The sequence below is a fragment of the Eublepharis macularius genome, chromosome 19 (assembly GCF_028583425.1).
Source record: "Eublepharis macularius isolate TG4126 chromosome 19, MPM_Emac_v1.0, whole genome shotgun sequence".
Classification (NCBI taxonomy): domain Eukaryota; kingdom Metazoa; phylum Chordata; class Lepidosauria; order Squamata; family Eublepharidae; genus Eublepharis; species Eublepharis macularius.
Window position 1 is genome coordinate 5,522,432 of NC_072808.1, and position 19,908 is coordinate 5,542,339.

A 19,908-nucleotide genomic window follows, 5' to 3' on the forward strand; every position below is an offset into this window, starting at 1 on the left:
AGCCTCATACTTTACTACTGTTATTATTAGCAACAAGTATACAATACTTTACAGGGGTCAAATTGCCACTCAGTGTTTTATCTCAGTAACCCTTCCAATAAACCTGTAAGTTAAGACATTTTTTTAAAAAATCTTTCCCATATTGAAGATGAAGTTGGGGGAAAAAAAGGCTTGACTGAAAGGATTAAATTTGTGGAGCTGATGGTAGGGAAGGTTTCCTGCCTTACATTCAGACATACATGGACATTGCTTGATTTATCTACACTCTCTCTGTCTGTGAATTGACTCCACTGAAAACAAAAACACACATGGTGATGAGAGAGGAAATGGGAGTTCTGCAGCGGGTTGTACATGTGATAAATCCACCTGGATTCCCCCCTGGATGTCATCCTCGGATGCGACGGCTAACCTGTATACTTTCTCATTTTAAGGTAAAAATAATGCTTTTGATGATGCTTGACAAACATTCAGAAAAGAAGTCTCTTCCCATGGATAAGGGGGTGTCTGTTAATGCCATGGTTATCCTGATCCGTGCCGCTATTTATCCTGCCCCATTCTTGCTCCTTTATAGAACAGCCTTGTCCATCAGCGATGAACATTATGACATCACAAAGCTTGGATGACATCACAAAGCTGTGTGGCCAGCCAGACTTCCTGTGCAAAAACAAAGGGTTTCCACCATTCAGAGCAAAGGTGATCTTATCTTTTAGCTCAGGAAGGGGATATGGGGAGGTAATATGAGTCATAGACCATGACCAGCTACTTCACGGGCTTCTGCCATAAACCATGAAGCAGCTTGAGCACTGGGACATGGAGTCATAGGATAATATAGGCTCTTATCCTGGGTGAGAAAATCCCACAACTCTCTATGTTTGCTTTTTTTTGGGTGGGTAGCCAATGTGCTGAGCATTTGTTATTCCTTTATTCTACAAGTAATATATCAGATGTGTAAGGGGAAATAATATTACCAGTAGTTCAAAATACAATTCATCTGCAGCCGAAAATGGGAGCTGTGTATCGCGGAGTGCTTTAGTGTCCACGTGTGAGCATTCCTCAGCAGGCGTACTACTGCCAAGAGGCATCCAGGCCCTATTCTGAAATGTAGCGCCTACAAAATCTGGGGAGGGGATTGAACCCTGCAGAAAACCAACCTAAGCAATTCCAAGTTATGTTTGTTTATCAGGGACAGAGCCAGAAAAATCTGGATGGTCTCTTTTACATAGAGGCAATTGCAGGAATATATATTCCCAGTACAGCCTCACAGTAGACTAGGAGTCAAACTAAACGATACGAATTGCACGAGTTTGAGCGAGTGCCTGATATCACGTTTGATCCAGAGAACCATTGGCTGACATTGAGGGACTGTCGCTCACAAAATTAGGCAGAGGGACTCGTCCCCTTGTGCCTCTTGCCTGCTACCAAGACCCTGCCCTATAGCTACCACATCCATCTTCATTGATTTCTCCATCCAACCCTACCTATGTCCCCCTTTCCTTCTCATCTTTCCAGACGTTATTTATGTTCCGCCTTCCTCCCCAGTGAGCCCCCAAAGTGACTTAGATTATTCTTCTCTTCTCTGTTTTTCCTCACAATGATCCTGTGAGGTAGGTTAGTGTGTGACTGGCCCAAGGTCTCTCAGCAAGTTTGCATAGCAGGAATGGGGATTTGAACCTGGGTCTCCCAGATCCACGCTGACCACGAAGGCACAGTAGCAGCGATTATCTCTGGCCTCTGCTTTTTCTAAATTTCTATCCTTCTTTATCTGCACTTGCAATGAGAACAGGCGTGGGATATGGATGGGGGAGCGTTTTCTCTTCCAAGTACAGCCGAAGCATCCTTGGTCCACCGAAGCTAGACGCTCTTGCAGTAGCTGTGTTGCACTCCCTACCCCTGGCATTGCAGTGGCGCAAGATGCCTGACAGCCCAGAGAGCAACCGACGGGCCGTGTGCATATTTCTGAGCTGATTTAGGGGCGTGTGGGTGAAAGCAGACAGCGTGTTACAGCGGCATGTAAAAACACGGCAACGCTCATCTCAGCAAGCGATGATACAGGCAATCTAGGCCAATTAAGGACAGCGTTTCTTATCAGCTGCGCCGTATATCATGGCTTATCGGCATGCCGTGGCCTCTCTGTAACCCTGCCTTCTGGAAGTGTGCATTTATTGAATAATTGTGGCTCTCGGGGCTGGAGAAGGGGGACTCGCTCTGCTTATCTGCATAGCGGGAGGATGTCACAAAGCCTTTCTGCCTATCCCAGCAACCCAAGCGGCATTGCTGCCAGCTGTACCACAGGAGGCACCCTTTGGCCTTCTTGCATACAGCTCCGCAGAGAAAGTGCAGAAGAGTGAAATGGACCCTCCCTGCACAGTGGCAGTATACCTCCGAGTAGTCAGTACTTGGGACAGAGCACTGGAGGAAAGGGAGTCCCTTGCTATCTTCACACACCGCTTGCAAGCATTCAGAGCTGGCCATCGCTCGAAACCAAGGGTGCTAGAAACATTGCGGCAGGCAGGCAAGCATGGTATGCCTGCCAGTGGTGGTGGGTCTGGGTGGGAAGGGGGAAAGCAGGACCCTCGCCTTGCACCATGCCATATTATTCTACACATGAGGAGCAGCATGATGAAGCACGGTCTTTGCGGACAGCAGAGCAACCGCTGGAGTGGTTATCTTATCTCTCTGCTCCCACCAGCAGGCAGACACTTGAGCATCCTCATATGAAAGCAAGATGCTGGACTCGACGGACAGCGTCTTGATCCGGCCATGCGGGACTTATTCTTACCAGTTCTGATTGATGGGCCATCAAACTAGGATGTCTTTGTGGCTACCTTATTGCCATGTACAGTCTCTACTCCACCCAATTGCCCCACTACTCAATGATGGTGTGTCCTCCTAGCCAGGAGTCCATGTGCTCCTGGAGTGCTCTTAGAGTGTGTAGATAAGTGGATCAGCCCACAATGGCTTCAGATGCTATGATACTTAATGGGGCAAGGGACAAGAAGTACATCTCCTGTTTGCACTGTGCTGCTAGAGTTCCACTTAAAAAAATAAACTGGTCTTGCGTCACAGCTTTTAACAAAATCCTGGTAGAAATGTGAAGCTTTTCCTATTATTTTCCCTCTTTGCGAGGAACAGCTGTGTGTGCATTATGTGCCATCAAGTCGCCTCCAACTTATGGTGACCCTATGAATTAAAGACCTCCGAAACATCCCATCATTAACAGACTTGCTCAAATCTTGCAAACTGGAAGACGTGGCTTCTTTGACGTGAGTCCAGCCATCTTGTTTTAGGTCTTCCTCTTTTCCTCCTGCCTTCCACTTTTCCCGGCATTATTGATTTTTCCAGAGAATCTTGTCTTCTCATAATGTGACCAAAGTACAATAGCCTCAGTTTGGTCATTTTAGCTTCTAGGGAGAATTCAGGCTTGATTTGATCTAATACCCACTTATTTGTCTTTTCGGCCATCCATGGTATACCAGATCATTTAACTCCTGGCTAGAGGTAACATTTTAGGTTCATTAGGAGTCATGGTGAAATTGTTGCCCAGTCATAGCTGGTGGGGTTTTCATGGCAAGAGACTAAGAGAAGTGGTTTGCCATTGCCTGCCTCTGCAACCCTGGTCTTCTCGATTGGAGGTCTCCCACCCAACATCTAACCAAGGCTGACCCTGCTTAGCTTCTGAGATCTGACGAGAACAGGCTCACCTGGGCTATCTAGGCCAGGTTAGAAGGTAAAGTACAGAAATAAATACTATAAGATAATCTCTGCTTCCATTCTAAGCTTTTATTAAAACATCATTTTACAGTATTTTCAACATCAGATAAATCAACAGGAAACCATCCTATCCTTTATAGCTACATAGATCATTAAAGGAGACCAATTTATTGAGTTTCTTACCCGAAAGATAAGCAAGTCAAAACCAGGGATCCCCTTCTTAAAATAAGTTCCCGATCAATTCCACTTTCCATATTTATATGTTTTAGAATCATCTCTTAACAATCGCTAACTATCCCACTCGGGGGTTTTTTTCTGGGAAAAGAGGTGGCGGAACTCTCGAGAGGGAAATGAGGAAGCAACACACGGGATTCTTTGAAATCATATTATTTTCAAGCACTATCGCCGAGTATTTTCAAGAGGTGCCGGAACTCCGTTCCCCCGCGTTCCCCCTGAAAAAAAAAGCCCCAATCCCACTTGATATTGACCTGCATTCTTGGTTACCTCATCTTATCACTTCTACTAAGTTAGTGGCTAGATTGATAGATTAGGACAAGGGCAACCCAGGTTCAATTCCCTTCTCTGCCATGGCAGCTCGCTGGGTGACTTTGGGCCAGACTCATACATTCCGCCTAACCGACCTCGCAGGGTTGTTGTGAGAAAAAAAGGAGAGGAGAGAAGAAGGCAAGAATTTCGAGTTGCCTTCATGTTTAGGATCTTTCCTTCTCTCCGTGCTGATCCTGCCCATTTGTGCGAGCCGAGAGGGATAGAACTGGAAATCCACCTTCCTTCTTGTAGTTGAATGTATGACTTGTGGTTGAGTCATGTTGGGAATCAGAGTGCCAATCAATCACCTGCAAAATGTGACACCTGGACACCTCCCAAGGAAAAGTGGAAGAGGCAATAGCTCATCGAAAGTCGCTTCAGTGGCTGAGCACTACTCCTGTATGCTGGCAATCCCATAGGCCCTTTGAAAATTCAAATCATTTCTGAAGACTGAAGTTGGCAAAGACAAGCCCAACGTGATTTCACCTCTGGAAAAAAGGACAAGAAGTCATCACAGAATTATACGGAAGAGTGTTACATCATTGCATTTTGGACCTTCTATTTAGATACTTACCTTTGTTGTATAGTTACATTGGCTCGATGAAGTTGGATGTTGCTCTAGTTTTATAACTGTATTTATTGCGGTGAGATATTTATTTCTTCATGTACTTTATTCATGTGAGGTATTGGTTTGACTTTGATATAGCACAGGCTCTTGCACTTTAAGGTTATTAGGTGATATATTTATAAATTTAATAATTGCACTTCTCTCGGTGGAGTTGTCTCCTTTCATTGTGTTTAACATCCAGGTGGTGGCTGGAGAGCTCGCGGAATTACCACTGATCTCCAGGCAACGGAGATCATTTCCCCTATAGAAATTGCCCACTTTGGATAGTGGATTCTATGGCATTATACCCCACTGAGGCCCCTCCCCTCCTCAAACTCCACCCTCTTCAGGCTCCACCCCCAAATCTCCAGGTATTTCCCAACCTGGACCCTGCAACTCTATGTAGAAATGATTTTGTGTGTCTTACCTTTTCTGCTTCAGGCTAATTCATTTTTTGTTTCTTCCTTAGACAAATAGGACTCGTGATTCTGTTTTTTCATGCCATTTTGTACTCTATTGCACAAAATTTCCCTCTAAAATGTATGTCTTTTGCAACATGATTGGTTTATTGGTGTATTGACATTCTATGGATATAATACATAGTGATGATGTGCATTGCATTTAAAAACAGAATCAGTTGCCTCTAAGACCCACACAATGTGATATGTGAGACAACAAACCTACAAATCCAACAGCAAAAAGAAAGAAATTGTTGGGAGAGGAGGATCCAGTGCTGTCTCTCTCCTCAGGTTTCAGAGGGGGACAAACCAAAGAGTTAGAAAGAGAGTGGTCAGGGTACTAGATAGGTAGTTAGAATCTGTCTCTCCTCCTTACCTATCAGAGTATGGAGTGCCTGCAATAAAGAACTCTTATTTCCTTTCTACATATAAAGCAAGTGTATGCTTTTATTATTTTCATTTCTGCACACACACCAGCTAGCAAAACGAGCTCACAACCACCTATAATCACTTTTCCTATGCCACACGATAGACTCTGCTAACGGCCCAAACATGGAACCCTTTAATTAGGTTTCTGGGGCCTACAAAACAATTTATTTATCAAAAATTGCAAAAAGAAAGAAAACGAGGACCGCTTTCTCATTCTCGTATGGACTGCAGGTGGTAATGTCTGTGATTCAGAGTGACAGTCACCTCAGACTTGTTAACGTGGAAGTGCCTGGAGGATGCAGGCAAGATTGTAAATATCGGCAGTGTGGATTGGGTTGTCTCACATTCCTGCTAAAGTATTTCGAAAAAAATAAGTTTCCCTACAGGTTGGGTTTGCAGCCAGATAAACTGGGGAAGTTCTTCCTACAGAAAAGGAGCATTGAGAAATGTTTCTCTAAACAGAGAAACAGCAAAGGGGTGGGAAAGAAGGCTCATGCCCTGCTCCTGACCTCAGCAATGGGGCCGAAATAATTCCAAGAATGTCTTAAATCGATATTCCTTAACAGACCAAAAAAGAGGGCAATTTACTGCCACCTAGTGGGCTTTATCATGAATGACAGCCTCCCAAACTCTCTGGGTTTTAAATTCAGAAACCTCTGTTTTGGTGCAGAGCAGATGGCTAGTCGCAGCAATCAGTTTGGGCTGGAGACAGATTTTAGTACTTTGAGAGGGATGAAGGATGTCTGAGAAAGGAGTCATGGCTTGCAGCTTGTAAACACTTCCTGCTTTCGCTTCTGGTCAAACAGGATCCTCAAGTTTAAAAAAAAAAATTGTTTCCAAAACCCGAAAAAACCTGATGCGGAGTAGAAGTGGGACAAAAACGTTGACTAGGCCATGAATAACAAACCCTCTCTCAAAACACTTTCAGTGTTCTTAAAAGCAAGCATCTGTTGAAAGTTTTGAAGGTTTAGTGAAGGCCTGCATTAGGGAAAAAAATCTGGAACGTCCTCCTTTGGGTGTTTCATTATCCTTGGAGCCTGCCATGGGCAAATAGTGCCCATCCCCCAGCCAGTTCAGGTCAGAAGTGAAGACATAAGTACCCTGTGCCTATGGTGCCATTTGGAATCAGGTCACTGAATACCTTTGTATTGGGTTCTCAGAGGGGGAACTTGCAACACACCTATACGATTGAAGCTCTTTGTGGAGGGCCTGGATATAGGGTTGCCAGGTCTCTCTCCCTTCCCCCTGGGAGGGTAGGGCACCTGGCACTTATCTGCTGTTGGGCATGACATGGCGGTATCACTTCTGGAAGTGACGTCACCACACTGGCTGCATGAGAGCTCCCATGCTTTGCAAAGTGGCCCAAATCAGCCCCAAACGAAGCGCAGAAATGCTCCCGTGGCCGGTGAGACAATGTCATTTCCGGAAGTGATACATGGAGCGTGTTCCCTGGGTGCCTGCTGGTGGTAGGCAACCTCCGGGGGGCTTGCTACTTCCCGCTGATCGGTGGATGATAGGCAGGTGAGGGGGCAAATCCCTGGGAGTTCGCCCACCACCGGCAGGCACCTGGGAATCCTACCTGGACACAATCTGAGTAAAATGTAGTTAGGCTCCAAGAGGGCTACAGTAGGTATAAACAATTCTGTAGAGTTTTCTTCCTGCTTAGTCAGTCTTGCCGATAGGCAGCTTGGTGGAGATGCCAAATATGGAGGTTCTGGAAAATCTCAAAATGTTTATTCAATTCTAAAAAGTGGGTTTTAACACAGAAATCTATTGTTTGAAATCTGATATCATCTTAAATGTTTCTGGAAACTCATTGGGGAAGAGCAGGCTAGATTAGACCAATCTTATCCTATCCTTTATCCTATCCTATTAAGAACTGCTGTAGCATAGTGGTTAAATGGTTAGGTTGCGAATCAGCACTCTGCTGGTTTGAATCCCACTATTGCCGTGAGCTCAGCAGGTGGCCTTGGGTAAGCCACTCCTGTCAGCCCCAGCTATATTGTGGGGATAATAATAGGCTGTTCATTGCTCTGTGTGGGACACTAATCTGTATAGAAGAGTGGTATATAAGCACAGTTATTATTACTGTTGTTGCTACCCTACCCTGCCCAATTTTTGTGATGGCTGTGGAACTTCTGCTACTGTAGAAAATGGAAGAACCCAGAATGAGTGATAAATACATGCTCCAGTACTGGTGGTTCTCAGGGCAGCAAAGTGCTGATGTGATATTTGCTGAACAAAGTGGCTCAGATACTCAGGAAAAGATCCCAGATGTTACCACAGCTGTGTGGAGTAATTGTTGGTGGAAAATGGGCAACACAGTAATATCTTAATGAGATTCTTGGACCCCACAAAGAGCACTAGTCGTCTGATCACAGAATACGATGGTGTAAAGGAATCAGAGATTGTTTAATTTAGACTTTTCTCTAAAAAGTAGGGTTCTCTATGTGTTAATGCAGAATGAATACAACAAAACCTCACCTTACAAATTAAACATACCCACCTAACTGTAATCTTCCAGCGAGAGGCAATGTAAAGAAGGTTGCCAACCCCAGATGTGCCAGCATGATTTAATGTGTCAAACCAACCTCAGGATCTCAAGCAAGTTGAGCTAATTCACGTTACACAAGAAAGTCGAAAGGAAACACAACCTAAACTAAAAAGGACTTCGGGATATTTCATATTAGGAGAAATGGGAAAAATTAGATGTGTGGCTTGAGCACTGATCGTGCGCATTTCACGGTTCTGATAATGTGCAAACTCATGTATCACAGCAGTGAGACAAGTTACTTCCTTTACTCCTGGAACCAGGGCTCATTTCGAGGGGGAATGCGCAGGAACGCAGTTCCAGCAGTTCCTCAAAGAGGTCACGTGTCAGGTGGCCCCACCCACCCGACTCTCATCCATATTGGGCCCGTTTCAGCCTGGATGGGGGCCGAAAAGGCCCGGAATGGGCCTCTGACAGGCAGTGGATTACTCTCCCAGTCAGCAGCGGCCCGATCCTGACCATTTTGGGCCCCTTTTCGGCCATTTTCAGCCCCTTTTTGCCATTTTGGGCCCAATTTCATCCCTGAATGGTCAGGATTGGGTCCAAAACAGCCAGGATAGGTGATGTCAGGGGTGTGTGGCATATGCTAATGAGTTATGCTAATGAGTTATGCTAATGAGTTCCTCCAGCTCTTTTTCTACGAAATGACCCCTGCCTGGAAGCATTAAATGTACACATGTGATTCATTATCCTTTTGGCTGACCTCTTCATAGCTGAAGATGCATAAGACCATAGCAATAATGAGACTCATGCTGTAACCCAAAGGACACATTCCTATGAGTAAACCCTATTGAATAATATAGGATTTACTTCTGAGTAGACCTGCTTAAATTTGCTCACTTAGTAGAACAACCTGGAGGAGTAATAGTTTCAAACACCTCCCCCCCCCTTCCCCAGCAATTCTGATAGCATAAGCAAAATTCGTTCTTCAGGTTTGGCATCTGAGCACCTTATTCCATTGAATATCCCTTTTCCAGACAGATTAGTGCCCCGTTCAGAGTGGTGAACAGTCAGTGTATTATTCTCCCTCAGCTGGGGCTGAGAGGAGTGGCCTATCCAAGGCCACCTGCTGAGCTCATGGCAGTAGTGGGAGTCAAACCAGCAGAGTGCTGATGTGCAGCCCAACCACTTAACCAGCAATGCCACAGCAGCTCTCAGTTAGCTTCTGCCCTGGCAGTCATCAGATGCGAACACTAATAACTGAGCACAAAAAATGCCAACTAACAACAAAGGCAACAATTCTGAATCTGTAGGATTACCTCTATTCTGAACGGCTGAACGTTTTTTGTGCCTGTTTCCTGAGTAGCAACAACCTTGCCAAAAGAGAGTTATTTTTTGCTCCGACTGAAAGTTTGAGAAAAGTGTTATTCCCCCTGCTCCCTTTGACTTGGCCCTAGTTAACATGATCAACCCATTGGGAATCTGTCTCCTAGAGACTCAGCGGTAGAAGTTGCCACGAGAAACAAACGGCCTCACTCATTTATATACAATTCAGCAGGGCTTGAAATCTCTTCTCCGAAATTGACTAGGAACAAAACTGAAACTGACAAGTCGATTGTCAAAGCAAAGCACCATGTCTGAAGGGGAAAGTTTTTAAACTCCCTTCTGTTTTAATCATCCTCCGGTGCATAGATCTTTTGCTGTGTCTATTTGCAGGCATTTATAAAGTGCTTATTACTGTAGCATCTTAACGCTGATTAGGTTCCAGGCAGGACAGGGCATTTATTTTGTTTTCAATATGATTGTTAAACTGTCAACATGGCTATAATAGCTCCTGGTGGAGGCAGAACGCCAGGTCTATGTTCCTGAGTTATGTTGGTGCTGAATCAGACACACTTCATTGATTTTGGTGGAGACACTCCAGTCTGGCAATGATAACGGAGGAGCACTTCAGAGGCTACGATTCTGCAAATCTGCCTATGTGGTCCAGACATTGGGTAGTGGTGTTCACAGACAGAGAAAACCCCAGAGACACTTGAATCTCAAAGTATTGAGGTTTGCAGGTTGGTGTCTTTTTTTAAAAAGCCAAGATTGAGTCGTGCATGAATGTATTGTACAAACAATACACGTATAATGAATGTATTGTACAAACAATGGCGAAAGATACATGACTGTATGAAAACACAGCCATGTACACTGGGTGGGAAATACAGTAACTCCTTGTTTTGGGGTACACACAGCTGAACACGGAGATGGTAGCAAGCTCATCTCGTGTCCGGCAGCCTAATGAAGCTGTGTATTCCTTTCCAAACTAATTAAACAACGACTTGAAAAAAAAATCCCTATTCATTCATTTGGAAAATGAAAACAAATGGGGGGAAAACATTGAATGAACAAATACCATTAGTTAGTTTTGTAGCACTAGGGCCTGGCTGTCTGGTTTAGAGAGTTCAAGGAGGTCAATGGGAGGATGAGAGGTTGCCTTACTCCTCTTCCCCTCCTCCCGTCTCCTCTCCCCTCTTCTGTCCCTCAGAGAACATCCATTGTGCTGTGAGCAACTATACCAAGCTTGCAGAGGAGTTAGCCGTGTTAGTCTGTGGTAGCAAAATCAAAAAGAGTCCAGTAGCACCTTTAAGACTAACCAATTTTATTGTAGCATAAGCTTTCAAGAATCAAGTTCTCTTCTCTTCGTCAGTCTCTGTATCAGGCATCTGACGAAGAGAACTTGATTCTCGAAAGCTTATGCTACAATAAAATTGGTTAGTCTTAAAGGTGCTACTATACCAAGCTTGTAACTGATGAAAAGGCCGACAAGTGATTGGCAGGGAGGAAGAGAGGAGAGTGTGTCATGTGCTGTGCCTTGGTGCACTCTGGGAAATGTAGTCCCCAATGTGACATATTAAGAGGTCAGGCATCCCAAGGACTGTTTGCCATGGCGCACTGAGATCTGGTAGACATCTTTGAAACAACATCCAATGCATGTGTACACGCATGCAGCAGGAGAAATTCTCTTGAGCATTCCATTTCCCTGGCACGGCAAAAAGAGTGGCTCCGCTGATAAATGCCTGATCCAACCAGAAAACGTGTCGTTTTTAATTGGAGGTGCCAGAGAGTGAACCTGGGACCTTCCGCGTGCAAAGCGGACGCTCTACCACCGGGCCACAGTCCCATCAACTCTCTCTGACAGCTGTGTGTGAAGGCTGATACACCCCCTCCTCTTTTCTCCCTATTGGTGGAGGGCTGAAAAGGGGGACGGGAAAACCCAATCTAGGGACTGAGGGCCAAGCTACACATGACGAATGACACTTGAACAGCAAGTGTATTTCTCCCTGTTCACTTGCCCTCCACTCAATCCACTTGCCGTTCAAGTGTCATTCGTCATGTGTAGCTTGGCCCTGAGGCCCAAATCCTTGCCACTGGCTGGGAGTGAGTTGCAGTGGACACTCCCATGGTCCAAACAGTGGTAAAGGAGGGCAACCCTTTGCAGAGGGGAGAGGGTCTTCAGTGAGGGTGCCTGGGGGGGGGCGCTGTTTCCTGCAGCCAGCCTTTTAGATGGTTTTCCACCAAACCCCTGACCCTGGAGAGCTCTTTGTGTTTTTGCTATCTGCTACTGGAAATTCCTGGGGGAAAGCAAATGCTCCCAGCCTCGAACATCCCCAAAATGCCTTCGATTCAGTACCTGGCCCAGTGAGCATGCCTATCACAGGGCAATATATCACATCTACGCCCTTAAAATCAATGAAATTCCAGCCTGGGAATTGAAATCAGAGGGCCTCACGCCTTCCAAGTCTGCGCCCTTCATTGCCTTCCAGTGATCTTCAGCTAACTTTGAACATCCATTTAGACTGTAATCGCAAAACCATTTGCCAGCTCATAAATCCCACCGAAGGCAGGTCTGTGAGAATGAGCGGGACAGAGCATTCCGTAGGCCATTTAAACGGGCACAACTGCACTTAGGTTCAATAGCATTGCTTTGAAATCAATGGCACTTAAGGGGTGTTCATGCTTGCACTTCACCCCCAGTATATTACAGGAGGTATTGTTGGAAGAGCAGTGATTTCATTTGTGTGCTGTGTGACTGGGTCCTAAGTACCTGGATCTGCTCTAAAGTGAAGAAGTCCTTGGGATGTCAGAAGGAGCCTGTTTCTAGTCCTCATGACTAAAGAGCTGAGATGTGCTCAGAAGTGACAGAAGATCTGGATGGAGCTTCTCCTGTCCCTAATAAAACTTGTCTTCCTTTGTGAGCCTCAACAAACTCATGTGTCTTTGGCTCACTAAGAATTCCCATGACTAACTGTAGGTAAAAAAAGTCAAAGGTAGTCTCCTGTGCAAGCACTGAGTCATTAGTGACCCATGAGGGATGTCGCATCATGACGTTTTCTTGGCAGACTTTTTGTTACAGGATGGTTTGCCATTGCTTTCCCCAGTCATCTATGCTTTACCCCCAGGAAACTGGGTACTAATTTTACTGACCTCAGAAGGATGGAAGGCTGAGTCAACCTGAACCCGGCTTCTGCCAGGATCGAACTCAGGTCGCATCACGATATTTTCTTGGCAGACTTTTTACAGGGTGGTTTGCCATTGCCTTCCCTAGTCATCTACACTTTACCCCCAGGAAACTGGATACTTGTTTTACTGACCTCGGAAGGATGTAAGGCTGAGTCAACCTGAACCCAGCTTCTGCCGGGATCGAACTCAGGTCGTCATAAGCAGAGCTTGGGCTGCAGTACTGCAGCTTGCCACTCTGTGCCACGGGGCTCAGTTGATTAATTGTAATTGGACAGATATAAAAGGAGACCAAAGACTACTCCGACTCCTGACTTAGGATGCACTCTGCTGGCCTTCCGACATGGTCTTTCGAGAAAATAACTGTTTGCTACTAGGGTTTTTTTTAACTCAGGGCCAAGCTACAAGTGACGAATGACACTTGAACGGCAAGTGGATTGAGTGGAGGGCAAGTGAACAGGGAGAAATACACTTGCCATTCAAGTGTCATTCGTCACTTGTAGCTTGGCCCACAGTCTACATCTCTACCCTGCAGTTTACAGTTCTGTTGTAGGGGCATCATGTTTTCCGAATTCTGAATAATCTATATTTTAGAAAATGCAATTTTCTTTCAAGATATTCTCTACTGCTGCAGAGATTCCATGTGAAATATGATTGCTTTGGGATGCACCCTTCCACACATATGGCCTCATTTGGGAGGATAACGCTTTTTCAAATAAAGCCACAAAACCATGTTGTGGGGAAAATGTGACACCTCTGCATTTGTGTTACTGGTACTATGGGGCCTTGCCGGTGCCAAATCAAACACTTCATTCATTAGAAGTGAAGTTGCAAAGTTGTGCAATGTCTGGGAGACTTCAATTAGGAGAGAAGGTCTCTCTGATCTCCTCAGTAATGGTGGGATTGTATAATAATGTTAGATTTTCATATTATTAATGGGATTCTGGGCCACAGAACACATGTGCTCAGATGATACGAGTGAAGTCATTGGTCGGGGTGGGTGGGAGGCTGAAGAAGGAACGAGCTTCCCAAAAAATCCCCCACAAGAGACAAATTGGCAACTCTTTCGCCTTTCTAGAATATGCATAAGGTAGCAATCCAATAAAATGGATATGAAATATGAACACACCTGAGACTCACTGCTCCTTTTCCTTACAAATGAAACAGTTTTTTTTTTAAATTGATTAAAATTTAGAAGGGCAACGGGATGCCAGAGAAAATGGTTTCTGGGCCACATCTGGTCTGCAGGCGGCTGCCCGTTGGCCACAGCTACACTGGGCCCTGCTAGCTTGCCTTATTTAACACAGGCCATTTTCAGTACAAGATTCTAAGGCCCAGCTGTTCATTGTGGAAACGGGTGGCTGGCATAGATCAACATTTCTTCCTGCTTTGCCCTGGTAACTTTTATAGGAGGCTTGCTTGCATTATGAAATTCCCAAGCTAAAAATATACACGAAAATTCGCACGATTACAGTGATTTTCTTGAACGGTAATGGAAATCTGAGATTCTTAGGTATTATGACCCCCTGCTCTCAATAATCTGTTTGGGTGCTTACCATTAGTAATACCATAGGTGTCTTATTTTTCTTTGATTCTATTGATGTCCTGGGCAACAGCATTTCTCCCTTCCAGTTGGATCCGTGTAAAGGAGGAGAACAGAGTGCTCCCAGCCAATCAACTTTGGAGACAAGCTGCAGAGAGCTGCAGTTCTCCTTCCCTCCCTCCTTTGCTGTGGTGGGGCCCTTTCTCCTCTGCAAGTAGGGAAGGGCCCCACCTGCAAGGGCCCCATGGTGCAGAGTGGTAAGCTGCAGTACTGCAGCCCAACTCTGCTCACAACCTGAGTTTGATCCTGGAGGAAGCCGGGTTCAGGTGGCTAGTTTAAGGTTGACTCAGCCTTCCATCCTTCTGAGGTTGTGAAAATGAGTACCCAGTTCCCTGGGGGTAAAGTGTAGATGACTGGGGAAGGTAATGGCAAACCACCCCGTAAAAAGTCTGCCAAGAAAACGTTGTGATGCGACTCCCCCCATGGGTCAGTAATGACTCGGTGCTTGCACAGGGGACTACCTTGACGTTTTTTTTAAAAAGTAGGACGGGTAGGAAAATGAAATGCATTCTAATTTTTTTTAAAAATGTCGGTGGCTTAGCATTCTCCTGCTATGCTGCTCTTTGACTGCCATTTTAGAAATCATTAGAGAGAAGTGCACCTAGATTTGGGCGGGGGGGAGGTCTGTAAAATCTAACCCCCTTGTTCAATCTGCTTGAAACTTAGGGGGTATGTAGTTTCATGGGAGGACTGTATTCTATGAAATTTGGTGCCATTATATTTATAAACAGCTGCTCCAGACCCTCATATACATTCCTCATTGAAAACAATGGACCCAAACTCGGGAACCTGAAAAAACACAAGGATTCGAATCCTGAACCAGTAATGGCCCTACCCAGAAATAAGCAATCATGGTCAAACAAAATTCCTGTGAATCTTGGATCTGAAATTATAATGAATTTGTTGTCAAATAAAACCACAAAATCATGTTGTGGGGAAAATGTAACACCCTTGCATTTGTGTTACAGGTACCTATGGTAAAGAGTCCAGTAGCACCTTTAAGACTAACCAACTTTATTGTTGCATAAGCTTTCGAGAACCACAGCTCTCTTTGTCAGTTGGCTAGTCTTAAAGGTGCTACTGCACTCTTTACTATTTCGCAACTACATACTAACACAGCTAACTCCTCTGGATCTAGGTACCTCTTGGGCATTGCCAGTCCCAAATCAAACCATTCATTAGGTGTGACGTCTTTGCCCCTCTCTCTCATTTGTACCCCAGCTTTCCTCCAAGCATCTCAGGGCAGCATACCTCGTTGTCCATTTTGTCTTCATGAGGTACGTTGAGATGAGAATGACTGAGAGCCCGAAAAAGCTTCATGGCAGAATGTGAATTTGAACAGACATGAATACACAAAGCTGCCTTAGCATTAGTCTATCAAGCTCAGGGTTTTTTTTCATTCTGACTGGCAGTGGCATTTCATAGTCTTTCACACCACTGACTACCCGATCCTTCAAGCGGGAGATAGTGGGGACCGAACCTGGCACTGTCTGCATGCAAAGCAGATGCTCTGCCGCTGAGCCACGGCCATTTTCCAAACCTGGGTCCTTCCCATCCTGGCATATACTGCCACTTAATTTCCCTCTTCACAGCAGCCACCAGTTAAGAAGAACAGAGACAGGGAAACACTGAGAATCTCATCTCTTGTCTTCCATTAAACATTGTGTCGTAATGGGTAGTTTGGGCTTTGGATACAGGGGAGGACTGGCCATTGGCACAGCAGGGAATATTCTAGTTCTGAACAACCATGGCAGCTAGCCCATCGAGAGAATGGGACAGAACCCTCAACGGTGTTGGCTCTTTCTCGCTTTTGTTATTTTATTCCAGCCTAGCTTACCTTCCTCCCCCCCCCTCCAACCCACAATACTTTCTATGTCCCCCTCCCTTTTTGTAATTTCAAACTCTGCTCCATTTGCTGCCACTGACCTTAACGGCTTAAATTAAAAAGCAATGTTCTGTGTATGTCTTGAAATCACGGCATTCAGTACCCTATGAAGCTTGACAAAGGGGGGGGGGCAGAGGCAGGCACAATTACCAGCCCCCCTCCATCTCCCCCACCATCTTTTTTTTCCAGTGTATGTCTCTTGTGTCTGCCTTACTTTTTTTTCTCTCTTCACTCTGCAACATTTATGTTTTTAATAACATCCGTAATGGCTTTGACCTTGTGGATTTACATTGGAATCTGCAAAGAAGATACAGCGTCGAAGCACTTGGTGTGTCGTTTGTCTAAATCTTCTTCCCAGGAACGGAAGGGAGAGGGAGGAGAATTCTCTCTCTGTCATACAGCTTGTCCGGGCACCGAGTCTCGGTGTCAGCTTAATTTGTGTGTGTGAAAAAGAGAAAAATGCAGAGAGAGAGAGAGAGAGGGGGAAAAAGGGTAGAATCACCATTAAAGCAGCTGGGGTACAGATCGGGTTCACGCAAAGGGAAGGGGGCTGGAATGACAGCACAGCACCATCCAGAACAGAGCTATGCCCCAACTCTGCTTTGGACAGCTCAGCCAGTTAATCAGAACTACTTTGAACAGGATTTGGGGACTCTGAGCCTAACAAACTCCGCTTTATTTCCTAATCTGTGTTTACAGAAAGGGATTAAGATAAGGTAGGAAAGACATGGACTGCAGTATTGAGTTAGGCCTGGGTTCAAATCGCTCCTCAGCCATGAAGCTGACTGGAGGGCCTTGGCGCAGTTACGGTCTCTCAATCTAGCCTACCTTACAGGGTTGTTATAAGGACGTTTTTGTTTCCTCTGGCATGCCCTCAATGACCTCTTTCTCCTACCATAAGATATTGATCTCCATACAGCACAGGGAAGGACATGTCTGGTCCACTCCCCCCCAATCTGGTGTGGGGAAAAAGATGTGCCCAGCCCAGCTTCCGTGCCCTGCATAGGGAAAACTGTGCCTGTCTTGCCCTTCCCTCATCAAACACCAGCCTCTCTGCTCTGTGAAGTAACGGAGAGATGGGCCTGGTTCAGGGCCGTATTAACCCATGGCCAGGCCCCGAGGCTTTCAGGTATTTTGGGGCCCCTACGGCACTTCGTTCTTTCACCCCACTACAGCTGACAGCTGACCCTGGTACGGGAGTTACTAGACCGCAGTACATAGCCCTATATCCACTTTGAGGGTCTCCTGAAGAATTCAATTCACAATTTTAAAAATATTTTTATTGTGTGAGTAGAATTCTTCAGGAAAGCACATTTTGGGGGTATACTTGTTCAATACTGTAATATTTTGAGGTGAATAATTTTTAATTATTTATTAAATATATATATATATATAATTTATGGATCATGGTTACAATGTGTTTCATTTCAATATGGAAGCAGGTAATTAGCTTATTAATAGAAATTTATGTGGGGGTGTGCCTCAGCAAAAAAATTGACGGGCACCTCATCCCTGTGGGGCCCCTAGGCTTCGGCCTAGCCAGCCTTATGAATAATACGGCCCTGACCTAGGTTTCGGCCTAGTCAGCCTTATGAATAATACGACCCTGACCTAGGCTTTGGCCTAGTCAGCCTTATGAATAATACGACCCTGACCTAGGCTTCGGCCTAGTCAGCCTTATGAATAATACGACCCTGACCTAGGCTTCGGCCTAGCCAGCCTTATGAATAATACGGCCCTGACCTAGGCTTCGGCCTAGTCAGCCTTATGAATAATACGACCCTGACCTAGGCTTTGGCCTAGTCAGCCTTATGAATAATACGACCCTGACCTAGGCTTCGGCCTAGCCAGCCTTATGAATAATACGACCCTGACCTAGGCTTCGGCCTAGCCAGCCTTATGAATAATACGTCCCTAGCCTGTTCCCCCTGTTCCCCCTTTCCCTGGAAGGAGAATGCGCTGCAGCAAAGGAAACACCCAGAGAAGCTGCTCATGGCATGGCATGGGCTGGGTTGGATTTTTCTCCCTCTGTCCCAGCATTGGGGGATGGGGTCAGGGCAGGCCAAGGGCAGGCCCCTTCCCCAGGGCCATTTATCCCTTCCAGTCTTCCCCTGATCCTAGCTCTTGTTTGTTATTGAAGTGTGGCTAGAGACTGCTCCCAGGAAAAGAACTCCGCCCTTAAGCCTACCCATTCAAGCTCCACCCACTCCTACCATTTCACTAACCACTTTTTTTTTTGGGCGAGAATTATTTGTGTTAAGAATAACTGACAAAATCATCAAGAGTTGAGTGAATTCACAGAGAGCAGTAACCGGACCAGAACGTGTGCTAAGCTTCTCTCATAGCATCTAGCCTTATAATGCATTGCAGATTCCAAAAGGAAATCAGTGCCTACAAATGTACCAGAATAGCTGCAATGGGATACCACCCACATGGTTATTGCTTATACCCCATAAGCCTTATTCACATAGTGCCAGCCTAGTTGCCCAGAGATCTCCTGGAATGACAACTGATCTCCAGCTAGGGCTGCCAGTCTCTACCCTGTAAGATTCCCTATTCAGCTTCTCTTACCCTGCAAGTTGCATACACTTCTGTTTCCTTCTGAATAGGACTTAAAGGCATACAGAGTTTGTTAAATGGAAGGCCTGAATTTAACTCCAATTGGAGCTGGTGGCTGCGAGAAACCTAAAATGTGTGAAGTTTTTGTCTGGAAGGCCGCATAACCCAATCCCAGTCACTCCCTCCCCCTGCTCCAGTTACTGTTTGTGGGCACTTTGCAGTCTTACCATGTCTCCTCTTCTGTTTAAAAATAAAATCCGTCGGCATCGATCAGAGTGAGAAAGCGAATAAATGAAGCAGGTAACTGAGCCATGGAGAATTGCCTTGGACTTTATCGCTCACCCTCGTCGCCAGGACTATTAAATGGATTCCCACTCCTGTTGCCTCCCCTCAGCTCCATCAGGTATTCTGCTAGCCCACGCAGCACCGAGTCGTGGGTGGGAAATGAACTTCTGAATTGGGAATCAGGACTCACTTCTAAAAAGAGAGAAGTTACACACTCTGACTGGTAAGCCCTTCCTAATATCATTGGAACTGGTAAGTAGAGATGGGCATGAACCGAAATATGAACCAAAATTAAGCACGAACCAGGCCGGTTTATGATTCGCGAACCACGGTTTGTCAGATCCCATTTCTGACGAATTGCCACAAACTTTAGGCTGGTTCGTTTGTTTCATTTTTTTGGTTCGTCACTGCAGACAGCCTGGTGCCAATCAATCAGTTTCCTAGGCAATAGGGGATGGACTTCCTGCAGATCTTCTGCTGGCCCAGAAGTGACTTTCTGCTGACCCGGAAGTGATGATTTTCTGACCTGGATGTGATGTGTTCATGAACCAAATGAACTGGTTCGCGAACCAGGGGCAGGTTTATGTAAGTTCGTGGTTCGTGAAATTTGACAAACCACGAACCGTATGGTTTGGTTTTTTCCCGGTTTGTGCCCAGTTCTACTGATAAGCCCTTCTGAAATTCAAGCTGTCTACCATGGTGAAGGAAAGGAACTTTGCATGTGGCACTCACTGGGCTTAAATTTACTTAAATTTCTTTTAATTTTTTTTTAGTCTGATGAACTACCTTTCTATAGACATTCCCAGGGTAATGCAGCATCTAAGACCA